The sequence below is a fragment of the Salmo salar genome, chromosome 05 (assembly GCF_965601325.2).
Source record: "Salmo salar chromosome 05, fSalSal1, whole genome shotgun sequence".
Classification (NCBI taxonomy): Eukaryota; Metazoa; Chordata; class Actinopteri; order Salmoniformes; family Salmonidae; genus Salmo; species Salmo salar.
Genome location: NC_138295.1, coordinates 72,615,129 through 72,633,245, shown reverse-complemented (window position 1 = coordinate 72,633,245; position 18,117 = coordinate 72,615,129). Strand labels below are relative to the sequence as shown.

Here is an 18,117-nt window from a genome sequence, read left to right as displayed (position 1 = left end):
GAAATCTGGAAACACTGAACAGTTACTGCAGAAAACTGCCATAACAATAATGTAATACAGTCGTCAGATGGTCAGGTAGTGTAGTCTATTCTGTGTTGTCAGATGGTCAGGTAGTGTAGTCTATTCTGTGTTGTCAGATGGTCAAGTAGTGTAGTCTATTCTGTGTCGTCAGATGGTCAAGTAGTGTAGTCTATTCTGTGTTGTCAGATGGTCAAGTAGTGTAGTCTATTCTGTGTCGTCAGATGGTCAGGTAGTGTAGTCTATTCTGTGTCGTCAGATGGTCAGGTAGTGTAGTCTATTCTGTGTTGTCAGATGGTCAGGTAGTGTAGTCTATTCTGTGTTGTCAGATGGTCAAGTAGTGTAGTCTATTCTGTGTTGTCAGATGGTCAGGTAGTGTAGTCTATTCTGTGTTGTCAGATGGTCAGGTAGTGTAGTCTATTCTGTGTTGTCAGATGGTCAGGTAGTGTACTCTATTCTGTGTTGTCAGATGGTCAAGTAGTGTAGTCTATTCTGTGTTGTCAGATGGTCAGGTAGTGTAGTCTATTCTGTGTTGTCAGATGGTCAGGTAGTGTAGTCTATTCTGTGTTGTCAGATGGTCAGGTAGTGTAGTCTATTCTGTGTTGTCAGATGGTCAGGTAGTGTAGTCTATTCTGTGTTGTCAGATGGTCAGGTAGTGTAGTCTATTCTGTGTTGTCAGATGGTCAAGTAGTGTAGTCTATTCTGTGTTGTCAGATGGTCAAGTAGTGTAGTCTATTCTTTGTTGTCAGATGAGGAACAGAGATGGTATCAGAGATGTAATTCGTATCTAAAGCGAGCACATATCTTAACACACAAAAATACCAGAATATTTAACATTTAGAGCTACTGACCAGGACGTAATAGCTGTGCTGTAGCCAATCTACTGTAAGTCCTGGTTTGGGCCCTACAACTTTAACCTGTCTACTGTAAGTCCTGGTTTGGGCCCTACAACTTTAACCTGTCTACTGTAAGTCCTGGTTTGGGCCCTACAACTTTAACCTGTCTACTGTAAGTCCTGGTTTGGGCCCTACAACTTTAACCTGTCTACTGTAAGTCCTGGTTTGGGCCCTACAACTTTAACCTCAGTCTACTTTAAGTCCTGGTTTGGGCCCTACAACTTTAACCTCAGTCTACTGTAAGTCCTGGTTTGGGCCCTACAACTTTAACCTCAGTATACTTTAAGTCCTGGTTTGGGCCCTACAACTTTAACCTCAGTCTACTGTAAGTCCTGGTTTGGGCCCTACAACTTTAACCTGTCTACTGTAAGTCCTGGTTTGGGCCCTACAACTTTAACCTCAGTCTACTGTAAGTCCTGGTTTGGGCCCTACAACTTTAACCTGTCTACTGTAAGTCCTGGTTTGGGCCCTACAACTTTAACCTCAGTCTACTGTAAGTCCTGGTTTGGGCCCTACAACTTTAACCTCAGTCTACTTTAAGTCCTGGTTTGGGCCCTACAACTTTAACCTCAGTCTACTTTAAGTCCTGGTTTGGGCCCTACAACTTTAACCTCAGTCTACTGTAAGTCCTGGTTTGGGCCCTACAACTTTAACCTCAGTCTACTGTAAGTCCTGGTTTGGGCCCTACAACTTTAACCTCTGTCTACTTTAAGTCCTGGTTTGGGCCCTACAAATTTAACCTCAGTCAGGTCAGTGTTTCAGTCACCCAGATGGGGAACCCAGGTGTGACAGGTGCATTGATTTCCTGGGTTCTAGGTGCTTAGCACACACACACACACACACACACACACACACACACAGATGTTCACTTCACGTGGAGGGGGAGATAGAGAAGAGGGGAGACCACAGGAACCACGTCGCTCTCGCACCTGCACCACTTTGCCCGCTTGCTCTTATCCAGCGCATGCTTTCACGGAAACCTGCATGCCCCTACACACACTCCAACACACACACTCAGACACTCACACACTATGCATGCATTCATACAACCACACACATACCATATGCAGTATGCATATACACACATTCCCAATCCTTTATGTTTACACACATACTCACACACACATACAATGTGCAGACATACGATACACTGCCTGCACACACTCCGACATAGTGAGCAGCACAGTGCGCCTGGCTCCACCCCAGCCACATCCTCTCCTGTACAGAGAAGAGCTGCTCCACTGAACCACAACACAGACAGACACAACGGAGAAAATAAGTTTCTCACACCACCTCTGCTGATAGGTAGTTTCATCTACATTCACTACAAGGTTCAGTTCCAAATCAGTTGATGAACTTGACCCCAACTTGTTCATGTTTTATTTTATTGCATTAGTTAATTTATGTAAATGCGTTAGTTATATTGTACAACTTCTAAAGCTGATGGAAGACATGAGAACTTGTACACTGTAAGAAAAGGTATGTATCCGTTTTTGATGTAATCGGTGTCATTATCAGAAGCATATCCCCCTCTGCTGTGTGAAATTAGTACTGCAGGCAAACACAAACTCCGTCAAACTGCCCCAAAATGTACCCATAATTATGCTAAAATGTCTTGACTAATACATTTTTGGATTCAAACTGTACATTAAAATGCAAATCATTTTATAACATTTTTGACATCTGTTTTTCTGGATGTTTTTGTTGTTATTCTGTCTCTCACTGTTCAAATAAACCTACTATTAAATGTATAGACTGATCATTTCTTTGTAAGTGGGCAAACGTACAAAATCAGCAGGGGATCAAATACTTTCCCCCCCACTGTAAGCCTATGTCATCAAATAGCAGATCAACAGATTCATTCAAAGCAGTAACCTCAGCCATCCACACATCTTCACCCATATACCTAGCCTGGGTACCAGTCTTTTTAGCTACCATTCCACTCCTTGCCACTCCAGTCAAAGAAAGATCTTTGGCAAATGAAAGCAGTGGCAAGGAGTGGAATGTAATACCTTAACAGAGACTGCATCCAGGCTACCATAGGCCTACTGGTTACCTCAAATTGTCCCTCACTCATAAAGTGTGGAATGTGTTGACGAGGGCCTCTTACATAGGACCAGAGTCTCAGTGTTGACTCGTATATGACATGTATCCCTGCAACAGCTGAACGGTGTCCTGTTACTGTGTCAGTAATGCAGCCGACACACAGGGCCTACTGTACTGTATGTTATGGATCGGATGGCAGTTGGCCTCTTTTACCACCTCTGTTAGTGTTTAACGATGCTATTATGTTCCACTCGCAGTGTGCTGTCGTTTTTGTAGCCTTTCATCAATGTCATGTAGTGGTAGCAAATCACTGACAAACACTCTCCAGTCCAGTCCACCATATAGGTTTAGTTTAGTAGGGGATAAAACATGTTTATTTTTGACTATTTATGCATGAATAGAAAATTGTATTTTCTGAAATGCGGCTGCTGTTCGTGAAATGGCTTCTGTCACGGGATCTCTCACCAATTAGTTACAGCACTCTCTCTGTGAGAGGCTGTCACACACACACACACACACACACACACACACACACACACACACACACACACACACACACACACACACACACACACACACACACTCTCTCTCTCTCTTTCTCTCTAGACCATTGGATTAGTCTCTTTATCCATACATACTGTAGTAGCCTTTCCTCATATCAACTGTAACTACAGTATCAGATTAGACAGGACAGACCAACCAACCAGGAGTGTGTTCCCTGTCTTTCTCAAACCCTTTACAGTTTAACAGGGTTTTTACAGGGGTATTGATCAGACTAATGAGCTCTAATGGCCCTGGCTGTGTGGGGAGTGTTGTGTTGGGAGGGGTGTGGTTGGTTTGAGCGGAGAGAAGATGTGGAGATTGCTGTGTCTCCAGGAACAGGCTCAGTCTCTGCTGACATGCAATATACACTATGAGCCTGACAGGAATGCTGTCCCTCTGTTAGGCTAAAGGTGCACACTGTAGAAATAGAGCATATAGATCCAAAAGAGCACACATACAGTTAAATATGTGGGCTGTTTAAGGTATCTGTGTGATGTAGGCTCTATGTGTTGCATTTCTGTGGTAACTGGAGCCTCTTTGGCCCTGAGGATCCTCTTGCTCTTGTGCAGGCAAGCAGCATAGAAATTGGGTGTTATAGAACGGATAAGTGAAGCGTGATTGTGTTCCAGCCAAACTGCTTATGCAATACAATGTTCTGTTTCTAAAGTAACGAGGGACCTGTAGCCCCAGGTATCCTCTCACATCAGGGGAGTTGGTTACCCAGGTGTGATAGGAGGCAGGAAATAGGTCACAGGAAACAGGTAACAGCCACAAGCCTTCCCTCAGTCCACCCTATTGAGAATGATAGAGGCCTCTAGTGGCCAAAAGGCTCTATTAGCGTGGAAAGCTCAGTTGAGGGCTTCCACCATTTGAATGTTGTCAACTGGGTGAGACTTCCAACTTCATTGGCTGATCCCTACTGATGACCCGGTTGGAATCATGTCCAACCGGGTCAATAGGAGGGATTAGCCAATCGTGAAGAAGAAAATGGACTTTAGCCTCAGTGGCCCTGCCCATGCTGTCACAGACATTGTAATGGCACAGATACAAAGATGAGTACACCCACACCTCAATTCCTGTGGCTCAAAAGATGTTTCCTTTCTTGGGAAATGTACCGCTAACCCTCTTCCTTGTATCTCTCCCTAGGCCTGAAAAAAATGTTTTTTTTTATTTTTTTAACCTGGAAACCTTGATAATGGCTGCCTATGATGGCATAGGGCTCTAAGTCATTGGTGTTGGGTCCTGGCCAGGAATTAGAGGTTAGAGGTCAGGGGTTATGCTACTGTGAGTGTCTGCAGTATTATAAGAGCCAGAGCTGTCAGACATTCCATCGGTCTGCCTGTACAGTGTGGGTTACTGCTAGGGGTGAGAAGGTGGGGCGTTGGTTGGCGGTAACCTTAGCTTACACTAACTACATACAGAGAGATGAATTTACCAATACCGTTATGCATCACTGCATAGTCATAGTGCATTTTCATACTTTGTTCATACTTCGTTCTTGAACTCTCCATTGGTGAGACCATTGATGATGTGTTCTGTCTGTACACAATGGACAGAATGGAATATCTCCTGGAATATCTCATGTCAGCTAGCCTGTGGTATATACCAGTGAGAGCTGGAGATGGGCTAAAAGGGCATAACTGTTGGATGGCATGTCATAACTACTGATCAAAGGTTGTTTGTTTAGGCCTCCCGGTTAAGAGGCAGGCCGTGTATACTGAGACGAAAGAAATGGACTAAAACAATAAAAGAAAAACTGAAAGGTGTACAGCTAGTGTGATTCATTCAGGCCAGCCTGAATCCACAATAAAAAGTGCTCTTCTATCCTACCTTATATGGGCCTGCCAATTATTCCAACTTTCAGTACAAATAATGGTAGTCCTCTAGTGTAGTGAATGTATGTAGCCACCTCCACATTCATTTCAGTTTACACTGAATGGCTGAATAGGGATTTGTCCTTCTCTCTCTATTTGCTTCATACCACAGTATTATTAGTATCTCTCTCACACTCCCACAGGACCCAATGCTCAGCAGGGGGGGCGAGTTTCTGACATCTGGTTGACAGGTAAGTGATGGGGGTATAGAGAGGGGCCGTTGCTGGGGTGAGGGGTCAAGGTCAAAGGTCAGAATCCTGCTGAGAGAGGGAGAGACTTGCTAACGAGGGAAACATTTACAGCCATGTCGTCATCCACACAGCTCAGGTCTCTCTCACTCTCTTTCAGTCAACAAACTGCTGACACGCAGCAGGGGAAGAGCAAACTTATATTTGATTACTAACAAGAGTGAATTAATTCATTCGAAAACGGTCGATGTACCATGCTAATTACCATGTAAATACACAATGGGACCACATTTATATTCAATTTTTTTCTGAAACAGTTTGAGTCCTCAATGGTTTAAATACATTACAAACTGAAACAGATCTGAAACAGTCTCAATTGCTTTTCGTAATAATATAACTCCATTCAAACTATACATTACTGCATATTTTCATATAATCTACCTGGTATTTCCAGAAACTAAGAAGAAAGCTAGAGAATGCTATGTCTGCGGTGGAGTTCGTATAGCCAAATACTGCTCCCCTGACAGCAGCACCAGAAGTTAACTCATTCTCCAGAGATGGAAAGTAACTAATCAGCAACAGACAGACGGACTTAAACGTTTTTAGAGATTACTGCATTATATCACATTGCAGTGTTGTCTGTTAACCGCTAGGTGTCTCCCTTCCTGCTCCTTTCCACCTCCTCTCACACACTGACACACACGCGCGTGCTAACACAATCTGCCTCTTTACCTGCTGGTGTCTTTCAGATTTTTGTGTTGTCTTTTTTAATCAAGATGTATTATTTTGTATAAACAGAGATTCTACTATTTTCATCTTTCTTTAATCGTTTCCATATGGCATGTGAGGGAACACTAACAGGGGACACCGACAGTGAGGACGCTGTGAGAGGCTTCTGCCCAAGCTGTCTGTCTCTGCGTGAGTCTGTTTGTCTGTCTACTACAAGAGAAATAAGGATGATGTAATGTTTACTATGTAACTGTCTTTGTTGGCTTGCACAGCCTGGAAAAAAAGAGAAGAGTACTGCTCTATATCTCTGTCACTAAATCAGAATCAAAGATAAAGACCTCAAACCAAATGTATCTTTCAAAGGTACTGCAGAAAAACATCCAGAACAAAAATGTTATATATATTTTTTCTGAAAATCTGCCAGTGTGCTATTGAGAATAGGCTAGAAGTCCGTTGTAGTCGTAGTCCTACTGTGTGTGACTGCCATACTACTACAGAGGTTCGGCACGCCACTGTTCCATGCAGCCTGGCTCTCTCTCGTACTACCGTACTTGCAGTAAACACTGGTGAGCAGAGTTTACGACAGACCACACCCCCTTGGTCCAGCTGGTGGCAACATGCGTGATGACATCACCACTGCGTTCGGCAATTGGCTGGGAGACATCTCCGGTTTGGCCAATCAGGCGTTGGCAAGATGACGTCAACAAAGATCCCCTTGTCATTTTCTATGGGAGAGGCGGGGCAGTGTAATGGTCGACGTCAGACAGAGCTGAATTCAGCGCCGTGATTGGCTGTTCGGTGCGAGGTGAGGGTCTGTTGCTGAGAGAAAAGAAAGGAGGAGTGTAATCAGCGAAAGGAGAGATACAAAGGAGTGAAAGCGGTGTAATGGCAAAACATTTTACACTATAACAATTATAAAGAAAACGAAGATCTCAACCATTGCCCAAGGAAATGGGCTCGAGAGCAGTAAAACTTTTTAGGACCTCCTCAGCCCCCCCTTCTTTCTGAATCACTCCATCCCACTTTCCCCATTCCTTCAGGTCTGCAGAGGGAGTTGACGGACTTGTAGAAATCACGGATGAGCTTGTAGTTTCTGTAAGTGCTCACACTATCAATGACCTTTCTTTTCCTTGATGTTTCCGTGATAAGGAAAGTCCCACAGTAGACTGTCTAGCCAGGGATGGCCCTTGCGCTGTCAGTGGTGGTAAACGTGACCCATTATTTTGGAGAGGGAGGACACCTATATTATTCTATTGGCTAAACTCTGATTCGGTCCCTCCCTTGAGCCCACCCACACACTGTTCCTATGGTTCCCAATGCCCTTATTGGATACTGTATAGTTTGGGACTAGGCACCGGCTTGGTCTAATATCCCATAGCCATTCGCCAGATACACGTGTCAATCATGTGGACTTTGACAGCTGTCCACACCCTTTTCTTTGTACCGTTAACGCTGGTAGGCTACTGTACCTGTCAGAGAACTGTGATTGGTCAGAGAGGCCAGCTGTTAGTGGTTCATTCACCATTTTGAGACTGTAGTGGAAAAGGGACCCAGATCTTCTTTTTTTTTTATCCCTGTTTGAGTTGCTCTGGGAAAAATACATGTTTTACGGAGGGAAATTAAAGTGCGAGCCCGGACCACACAGTAGCAACGGCCAGCGGAGGGATGGTACCCGCGAGCGTGCAAGCTTCCTCATCTGCAAAATAGGATCGTAAATGTTTCTATTGCCAACTGAATTTTTCTGTTTGGGTGAGTTACAACTAACCGACTTGTATGTTCTTCTCCAACAAGCTAACAACTGTTACTATCAACGGTTAACGGTCGGTCGGTTGCCCTGTTTTTCGTACTGATCGCGCGTAAAGAAGAGTGACACAGCTTTCTCGCTAAGTATCAAGGAAGGGACGAGAGAAAAGAGGAGAAGGGGTGGGGATGCACAGTCACTAAACTTTGTGAACGGATTAACAGCATTACCTGCAAGCAAGCTACAAGTAACTTTGCACTACTATTCTCCACTTCAACGTTGCAGTAAACTTGACTTTGTGCATAGCAGTAAGTAGGTAATCGACCCATCTTGCACACCCCAGTGCAGCAAATACATGACACCCCAGCATCAGCCCCAGTATTTACTATTGCTGTCCTGACTGTTTGTAAACAGTAAACGAATGGAACACTATGTCCTATATTGCCTAAAACAGTCCCGAGCAGTTGTAATGACGTTGTTGTTACTACTACCACTACTACTGAGCAGTAGTAGCCAGATTAACTAGCGATTTGTGTGACCCGCTTAAAAAGAATGCTGTTTAGCTCGCTGAATTAAACTTTTGCGTCATGAACCGTCCCTGAAGTAACTGCACAATTTGCAATATATTTTAGTGTTAGAGAAAGATGTGCAAAGCTGCGTCGTGTAGAAAATGTCGTTGGGCTAAGCATTCGACACAGGCTGTTGTGTTTGTTTGCTTCTGGTAAGACAGCCTCAACTCCTTTGACATTGTGCAGTATGGAGTGCAGCGGCTCTGGTACTAGCTAGGCTACTCTTGCTCGGATCAGCGCAGAACCTAGGCCGGGGAGAAACAACTCGTATGCTGTCTGGCACTATGTAACGGCTCCTCTCAGGCCGTGCTCCCACGTTTCTGCCCAGCTAAACTACTATCACAGCACTCCAGAGGCGTCTTGGCTGCAATGAGCTGCACTTTCCTTATAGACTTTTCTACATTTGACATGTAAAATATTTTCAGAGAGTTAAACAACATTTGCAATTGGGGTGTACAGACTTATACCTCGGCGCTATCACAACTGACAGCATTTGCAATGTATTGCAGATTATGCATAGAGGAAACCGTTGATTTTGTAACATCATCATTGCTTTCATCACTTAATTTGTGCATGCATATGGAAATCTCTCCTAGATTGAAATGTATCCTGTAGTTTAGCAGAGCAGTTTGCCATTGATTTGGCATTGGCAGTCCTGCCGTTGGGTCCCAGTCAACACTGGACACCTCTGGTCCATGCTGAAGCTGTAGATCAGTAACTGACTGGAGTCCTTAACGGTTGTTTCAACCTTCAATATTTCTGTTTCATCAATAATATGGACAGAGACAGTCATAATTATGCCAGCAAGCCACTGACAGTATTTTAACTACGTCACAACTGAACTGATGTTCTCCACCGTAGCGCCCTCACACACTCACTCACACACTCACTCACACACTCGTTCATAGTTCTCCCTCTCACTACACCAACAATACCCTGCCAAAATGTGTTCCTGTATGTCGCATTGTGCGATCCCTCCACCCCCTCGTCGTACAGTGAGTACGTACACAAGAGCTACTCAAGTGTGTGTGTGTGATGTGTGTTATTGAATGTTTTGCTGTTTCATGTGTGTTGGTTCCCTGGTGACCCAGTTTAAGGGTAGGATGGCCCTGTCACCACGGTAAACCACGGGGGAGAATACAGTACACTACCCTGGTACTACACCTTTTAATCCTTAGTGGTGTAGTGTATCTTAGTGCTCCCCTCTCCATCCCCTTCCCTCCACTGCAGCCCTGTGCCCTCTCAGACGCCCATAAAATACATTTCAGAGAGGGATGAACTGCAGTGTGCCATACCACACACACACACACACACACACACACACACACACACACACACACACACACACGTGTGAAGAGGTGCAGCACCAAACAAGGTAGAGACAACGTGAAGTCCCACACTCAACATATGGTGTTTTGTACACACTCTTGTGTGGCACATCTCCTGCACACGGGCAGTCGGGCACACACACACCCTCTGCCACAGTGTGCTGGGGCACTGCACTATATTCCTCACGAGTGGTTCACAAAAATTGCATTGTGGCAGTAGTTTATAACCGTGGGATAGTACAGTAATAAAGTGTAGTAGGACTAGGAACATGCTTTTATTCTGCATGTGTGCCCATGTCTTTACACTCTCTGTTGAGATTAGATGTCTATATTAATTACTCCTCACTGTGTACGTGTGTGTGTGTGTGTGTGTGTGTGTGTGTGTGTGTGTGTGTGTGTGTGTGTGTGGTGTGTGTGTGTGTGTGTGTGTGTGTGTGTGTGAGATCTTAGACCAATGGAGAATTGAACAGTGTGTCTGTTCTGTAAATTCCTGGTTGAGTGTTAGTGTGTGGGACTGCTCGCCGTATATTTGTGTGTGTGTGTGTGTGTGGTCAATGCTGCTCGTATTCCAGGGTGATCGTGTTTAGACTGAGTTCTGAGTACTAGGCCTTCACTGTCTGTGGGGCTAAATGTTTATCAATCGACCCCTTTAAGGCCAGTTCTGCCAGAGGCTCTCACAATACAGAATGGAATAATTTATATATTTAGATGGATCTAGTTATTGGCCTAGTATTTTAGTTGGGACACTGTAGTCTACATTAGATGGTACTTGAATCACATGATAAAATGTACATTGTACAATATTTGTATTGTACTGTAATTAACAGGCTAATCTCCTGTTATTGCCTTTTTTGTGATTGAGCCAGAATCAACTGATCTTTATCAAGGCCAGTAAATGATCATTGTATTTTCCCAGAACAAGATGCAGCATATGCTTAACATTTCTGGAATCCGAAACATGGTATAAAGAAAAAAAAATGTATAACGAAACAATGTATAAAGCTTTTTTTGGGACACATACAGACAGTTACTTTTACTTTATTCCGTTTATTACTGCACCCCGGGCGCCGATAACGTTGGTTGAATGCATCCAGTTGTGCAACTGACTAGGTATCCCCTTCCCCTAATCTACAGTCTCGGTTTTAGCCAGACGGCTCATTTTCGACCGTAATCCCAGGGCAGGTTATTAAAAACACTTCAAATGACAAGACTGACAAGAAGCACATACAGAGCAGCATATGAGAAGTAACACTTAGCACGCAGACAGACAGACGGCACAATAACACAAAAAACAACCAGTTCTTTGGAATTGTGGTCTTAAATTAAAATCAACATTTAGGAATGATGAAAAAAATACAAATTTTAGCCTTGGATGGTTGCTGACCTCTCTGGGCTGTATTCAACTAAAACCATGCCCATGACCAACACACTGACCTTGGCCTGATACTTTACACTCAATCTTGTACTGATACTTCACACTCAATCTTGTATTGATACTCCACACTCAATCTTGTATTGATACTCCACACTCAATCTTGTACTGATACTTCACACTCAATCTTGTACTGATACTTCACACTCAATCTTGTACTGATACTTCACACTCAATCTTGTACTGATACTTCACACTCAATCTTGTATTGATACTTCACACTCAATCTTGTATTGATACTCCACACTCAATCTTGTACTGATACTTCACACTCAATCTTGTACTACACACTACTTCCAGGCAGTGTTTCCCCTATATTCATTTAGCGGTGGCAAGCCACCGCTGCTAAATTGTTGCCCCCACTCCAAGAAATATGATGTAATAATATATATATATATATATATATATATATATATATATATATATATATATATATAGTACCAGTCAGCAGTTTGGAAACGCCTACTCATTCCAGGGTTTTTCTTTATTTTATTTTTACATTGTCGAATAATAGTGAAGACATCTAAACTATGAAATAACACATATGGAATCACATAGTAACCAAAAAAGTGGTTCTGGTTGAGAGAATGCCAAGAGTGTACAAAGATGTCATCAAGGCAAAGGGTGGCTACTTTGAAGAATCTATAATCTAAAATAGATTTGGATTTGTTTAACACTTCTTTGGTTACTACATGATTCCATATGTGTTATTTGATAGTTTTGATGTCTTTACTATTATTCTACAATGAAGAAAATAGTACAAATAAAGAAAAACCCTTGAATGAGTAGGTGTGTTTAAACTTTTGACTGGTACTGTATATATATATATATATAAAGATCTGGATGGTAAAAAATAAAAACAGATATAAATTATGTAGAAACGATAGAGGAGCTATGTCTTATAAATAAGATCATCTTTGAGAAATAACATTCACCAATAAAAACTAGACAGTTTGAGAGAATCTAAAATTCAAAAAATGTCAAGGCATGGGGCTAGCATTGATTTTGTTGTAGTGTTTGAGTCACTCAGATGGCATTAGAACACGGCATAAGCTATGGCAAAAAAAATGTCTTGCAGGAAATTAGCTTTAAAACTGTCTCTAAATGTTCTCTCAGCCCCATGGCAAAATAGGTAGAATTGCAGGAAATTAGCTTTAGAACACCAACATGTCTCTGTGGCCAAGAGGAGGGCCTTTCAAATCTTTGGTCGGAGATGTGCAATTGGCCACGCCACCTAGCACGCTATCTTTTCCACCGCTGCTGAAAAAACCACTGCTTCCAGGAATAGATGAATGGTCACTAACCTTGAATTCCTAGTGTGTGGAGTAATAAAACGGAATAAAATACAAATGAAATGTAGCCTACAGTACGGCACAGTACACACACACGCTAAGGGCTCAACACAGCAAACATTTTACTCGCATATGTGCCTAAATATTTTGCTGTGTGACCTGGAATTAAAATTTAGACCCACCAGTGCGCCTCGAAAAATAATCACCCAGATGAGGATTGTTGCAGAGATTATTTCACTGTACAGCAGCCCCTGAGTGGAGAATACACTGAGCACAGATTCATGACCGTCATGCTTGCACCATTACTACAAAGAAAACGTCTTGTTACCACTAAATATTTTTTTCTACATTATTTTGTGTGATCCAACACCCCTGCCGCTTTCTTATCAGCCGAAGCCAAGAGCATTTTTAGAGACCGTGACCATGACCAAACACATTTTTGGGGCTTGAGATCAGATCCCTGACTAGCTCCCTCCCCTGACTCCTCCAGCACGTATCTCACCACCTCCCTACACTCACCACGTCCCTACACTCACCACCTCACTACACTCACCACCTCCCTACACTCACCACGTCCCTACACTCACCACGTCCCTACACTCACCACCTCACTACACTCACCACCTCCCTACACTCACCACGTCCCTACACTCACCACCTCCCTACACTCACCACCTCCCTACACTCACCACGTCCCTACACTCACCACGTCCCTACACTCACCACGTCCCTACACTCACCACGTCCCTACACTCACCACGTCCCTACACTCACCACGTCCCTACACTCACCACCTCCCTACACTTACCACCTCCCTACACTCACCACGTCCCTACACTCACCACGTCACTACACTCACCACGTCCCTACACTCACCACCTCCCTACACTCACCACCTCCCTACACTCACCACGTCCCTACACTCACCACCTCCCTACACTCACCACGTCCCTACACTCACCACCTCCCTACACTCACCACCTCACTACACTCACCACCTCCCTACACTCACCACGTCCCTACACTCACCACCTCACTACACTCACCACGTCCCTACACTCACCACCTCCCTACACTCACCACCTCCCTACACTCACCACCTCCTTACACTCACCACGTCCCTACACTCACCACCTCACTACACTCACCACCTCACTACACTCACCACGTCCCTACACTCACCACCTCCCTGCACTCACCACCTCCCTACACTCACCACCTCCCTACACTCACCACCTCCCTACACTCACCACGTCCCTACACTCACCACCTCCCTACACTCACCACCTCCCTACACTCACCACGTCCCTACACTCACCACCTCCCTACACTCACCACCTCCCTACACTCACCACCTCCCTACACTCACCACGTCCCTACACTCACCACCTCCCTACACTCACCACGTCCCTACACTCACCACCTCACTACACTCACCACGTCCCTACACTCACCACCTCCCTACACTCACCACGTCCCTACACTCACCACCTCACTACACTCACCACCTCACTACACTCACCACCTCCCTACACTCACCACCTCCCTACACTCACCACCTCCCTACACTCACCACGTCCCTACACTCACCACGTCCCTACACTCACCACGTCCCTACACTCACCACCTCCCTACACTCACCACCTCCCTACACTCACCACCTCCTTACACTCACCACGTCCCTACACTCACCACCTCCCTACACTCACCACCTCCCTACACTCACCACAACTAGGGCCACAAGGTTTTCCTCACCACGTCCCTACACTCACCACAACTAGGGCCAGGAGGTTTACCGCACCACGTCCCTACACTCACCACAACTAGGGGCCAGGAGGTTTTCCTCACCACCTCCCTACACTCACCACCTCCCTACACTCACCACCTCCCTACACTCACCACCTCCCTACACTCACCACCTCCCTACACTCACCACCTCCCTACACTCACCACGTCACTACACTCACCACGTCACTACACTCACCACGTCCCTACACTCACCACCTCACTACACTCACCACGTCCCTACACTCACCACGTCCCTACACTCACCACCTCACTACACTCACCACCTCCCTACACTCACCACGTCCCTACACTCACCACGTCCCTACACTCACCACGTCCCTACACTCACCACCTCCCTACACTCACCACGTCCCTACACTCACCACGTCACTACACTCACCACCTCCCTACACTCACCACCTCCCTACACTCACCACCTCACTACACTCACCACGTCCCTACACTCACCACCTCCCTAATCTCACCACCTCCCTACACTCACCTCGTCCCTACACTCACCACCTCCCTACACTCACCACGTCCCTACACTCACCACGTCCCTACACTCACCACCTCCCTACACTCACCACGTCCCTACACTCACCACCTCCCTACACTCACCACCTCCCTACACTCACCACGTCCCTACACTCACCACGTCCCTACACTCACCACCTCCCTACACTCACCACGTCCCTACACTCACCACCTCACTACACTCACCACCACCCTACACTCACCACCACCCTACACTCACCACCTCCCTACACTCACCACGTCCCTACACTCACCACCTCCCTACATTCACCACCTCCCTACACTCACCACGTCCCTACACTCACCACGTCCCTACACTCACCACGTCACTACACTCACCACCTCCCTACACTCACCACGTCCCTACACTCACCACGTCCCTACACTCACCACCTCCCTACACTCACCACCTCACTACACTCACCACGTCCCTACACTCACCACCTCACTACACTCACCACGTCCCTACACTCACCACCTCCCTACACTCACCACGTCCCTACACTCACCACGTCCCTACACTCACCACGTCACTACACTCACCACGTCACTACACTCACCACCTCCCGCCACCTCCCTACACTCACCACGTCCGTACACTCACCACGTCCCTACACTCACCACGTCCCTACACTCACCACCTCCTTACACTCACCACGTCCCTACACTCACCACCTCCCTACACTCACCACCTCCCTACACTCACCACGTCCCTACACTCACCACGTCCCTACACTCACCACGTCCCTACACTCACCACCTCCCTACACTCACCACCTCCCTACACTCACCACCTCCCTACACTCACCACAACTAGGGCCACAAGGTTTTCCTCACCACGTCCCTACACTCACCACGTCCCTACACTCACCACGTCCCTACACTCACCACGTCCCTACACTCACCACCTCCTTACACTCACCACCTCCCTACACTCACCACAACTAGGGCCACAAGGTTTTCCTCACCACGTCCCTACACTCACCACAACTAGGGACAGGAGGTTTTCCTCTCACCGTCCCTACACTCACCACAACTAGGGGCCAGGAGGTTTACCGCACCACGTCCCTACACTCACCACAACTAGGGGCCAGGAGGTTTACCGCACCACGTCCCTACACTCACCACAACTAGGGACAGGAGGTTTACCGCACCACGTCCCTACACTCACCACAACTAGGGGCCAGGAGGTTTACCGCACCACGTCCCTACACTCACCACAACTAGGGACAGGAGGTTTACCGCACCACGTCCCTACACTCACCACAACTAGGGACAGGAGGTTTACCGCACCACGTCCCTAAACTCACCACAACTAGGGACAGGAGGTTTTCCTCACCACGTCCCTACACTCACCACAACTAGGGGCAGGAGGTTTTCCTCACCACGTAACCATAATTGCTCTACTTTCAGGCCAGGTGCCATTCTAATGAATGAATCAGGCTATCCGGTTATTTTAGCCGAAGGGAGAGAAAGGGCCAAAAGCCGTAATGGGACGGCCAGGGGCCTGAGAGTGTGAGACAGGCTGAGGGAGTTTGTAACAGGATGTGATGTTAAACTAAATACTAAAGAGGTTATGGTGTTGTGTACGTGGGTTGTGTACGTGGGTTGTGTACGTGGGTTGTGTACGTGTGTGAGTCGTTTTTAGCATGGGTAAACAAACAGTTAAAACACGTGACTCTGTTGAAGAATTCTCCCATTAGCCTAACCCTCACTTCGTCTCCAAGAAATGTGTGCGTGTTTACATCCGTGTGTGTGTGTGACTGTTTTTGTCCATTTTGTTTTGTGCATCACTGAATAGTGTGCCTGACCGTGTGCCAGGGTTCACATTTTCCCAATATGAGCACATATGCCAGATTATTCAAAATGTGTAGCTTTTTCCTGAAATGTGTGTCTGTGTTTGCCAGTACGAAAAAGAGACAAAGACACAAAAGAGAGAGAGAGAGAGAGAGAAAGAGAAGAGAGAGTAGGGCCGGGTGTGCTAGACTCTATATGGGAAAGGCAGACCTATTGCACAGCTGCTTACTCTTTTTTTTTCTCTCTCTCTCTCTCTTGCTCTCCGTTCCATCTCTCTCTCCCTCCGTTCTCTCGCTCTCTCTCCCTCTGTTCCTTCTCTCTCTGTCTCTGCTGTGTGTAGCCGTCTCTGTATGTAATCAGCCCTCGGCCTCTCTGTGTGTAATCAGCCCTCGGCCTCTCTGTGTGTAATCAGCCCTCGGCCTCTCTGTGTGTAATCAGCCCTTGGCCTCTCTGTGTGTAATCAGCCCTCGGCCTCTCTGTGTGTAATCAGCCCTCGGCCTCTCTGTGTGTAATCAGCCCTCGGCCTCTCTGTGTGTAATCAGCCCTCGGCCTCTCTGTGTGTAATCAGCCCTCGGCCTCTCTGTGTGTAATCAGCCCTCGGCCTCTCTGTGTGTAATCAGCCCTCGGCCTCTCTGTGTGTAATCAGCCCTCGGCCTCTCTGTGTGTAATCAGCCCTCGGCCTCTCTGTGTGTAATCAGCCCTCGGCCTCTCTGTGTGTAATCAGCCCTCGGCCTCTCTGTGTGTAATCAGCCCTCGGCCTCTCTGTGTGTAATCAGCCCTCGGCCTCTCTGTGTGTGAGTGACCTCACCCTGCCCACCATAGACCACCACTGCTTGATGGAATTTAAAATATGCCCCAATTGGTGTGTGTTTTTACCTGATGTGTTAATGTGAGCCCAGGCACGCACGCACACACACACACACACACACACATCGCATAGAACAGCACAACCTGGGATCGTGTGTGTGTGTGTGTGTGTAGAGAAATTAGTTTGTAATACTAGAGCAGTGCTCAGATGTAAAACCATATGTCATAGTGACCAAGCTAATGTATGAAATAATATGCATTCAATTTCTAGTGGAATCATTTAACCTGATGATGCATCTGTAAACACTCAGTTTAGTTAGTGGAGTGTTAGTGGAGGCTCATCCACACATGTTAGGAACTGTGGCCTTTGAAACATCGTCATTAGCTGGAGTGGGAATCATCAACACCCTTTACTTCCTCAAATTCACTCAACATTAATGTATATCCAGGACACACATACACACACTTTAGTGGATTACATGGAGCTGAATGGTGGGAAGTCATTCAGTGCAGTACACTTCCAGGTATGACA

At 46.0% G+C, this 18,117-nt stretch overlaps 1 protein-coding gene across 1 annotated transcript in view; it reads left to right on the top strand.

Moving 5' to 3' along the window:
• The first annotated feature begins 7,815 nt into the window (after positions 1 to 7,815).
• LOC106605863 (protein capicua homolog) overlaps positions 7,816 to 18,117 on the top strand; it is a 77,525-nt gene continuing 67,223 nt past the window's right edge. Inside the window, 1 exon segment of the mRNA XM_082975503.1 lies at positions 7,816 to 8,043. The gene's annotated coding sequence lies outside the window, so the exon portion shown is untranslated.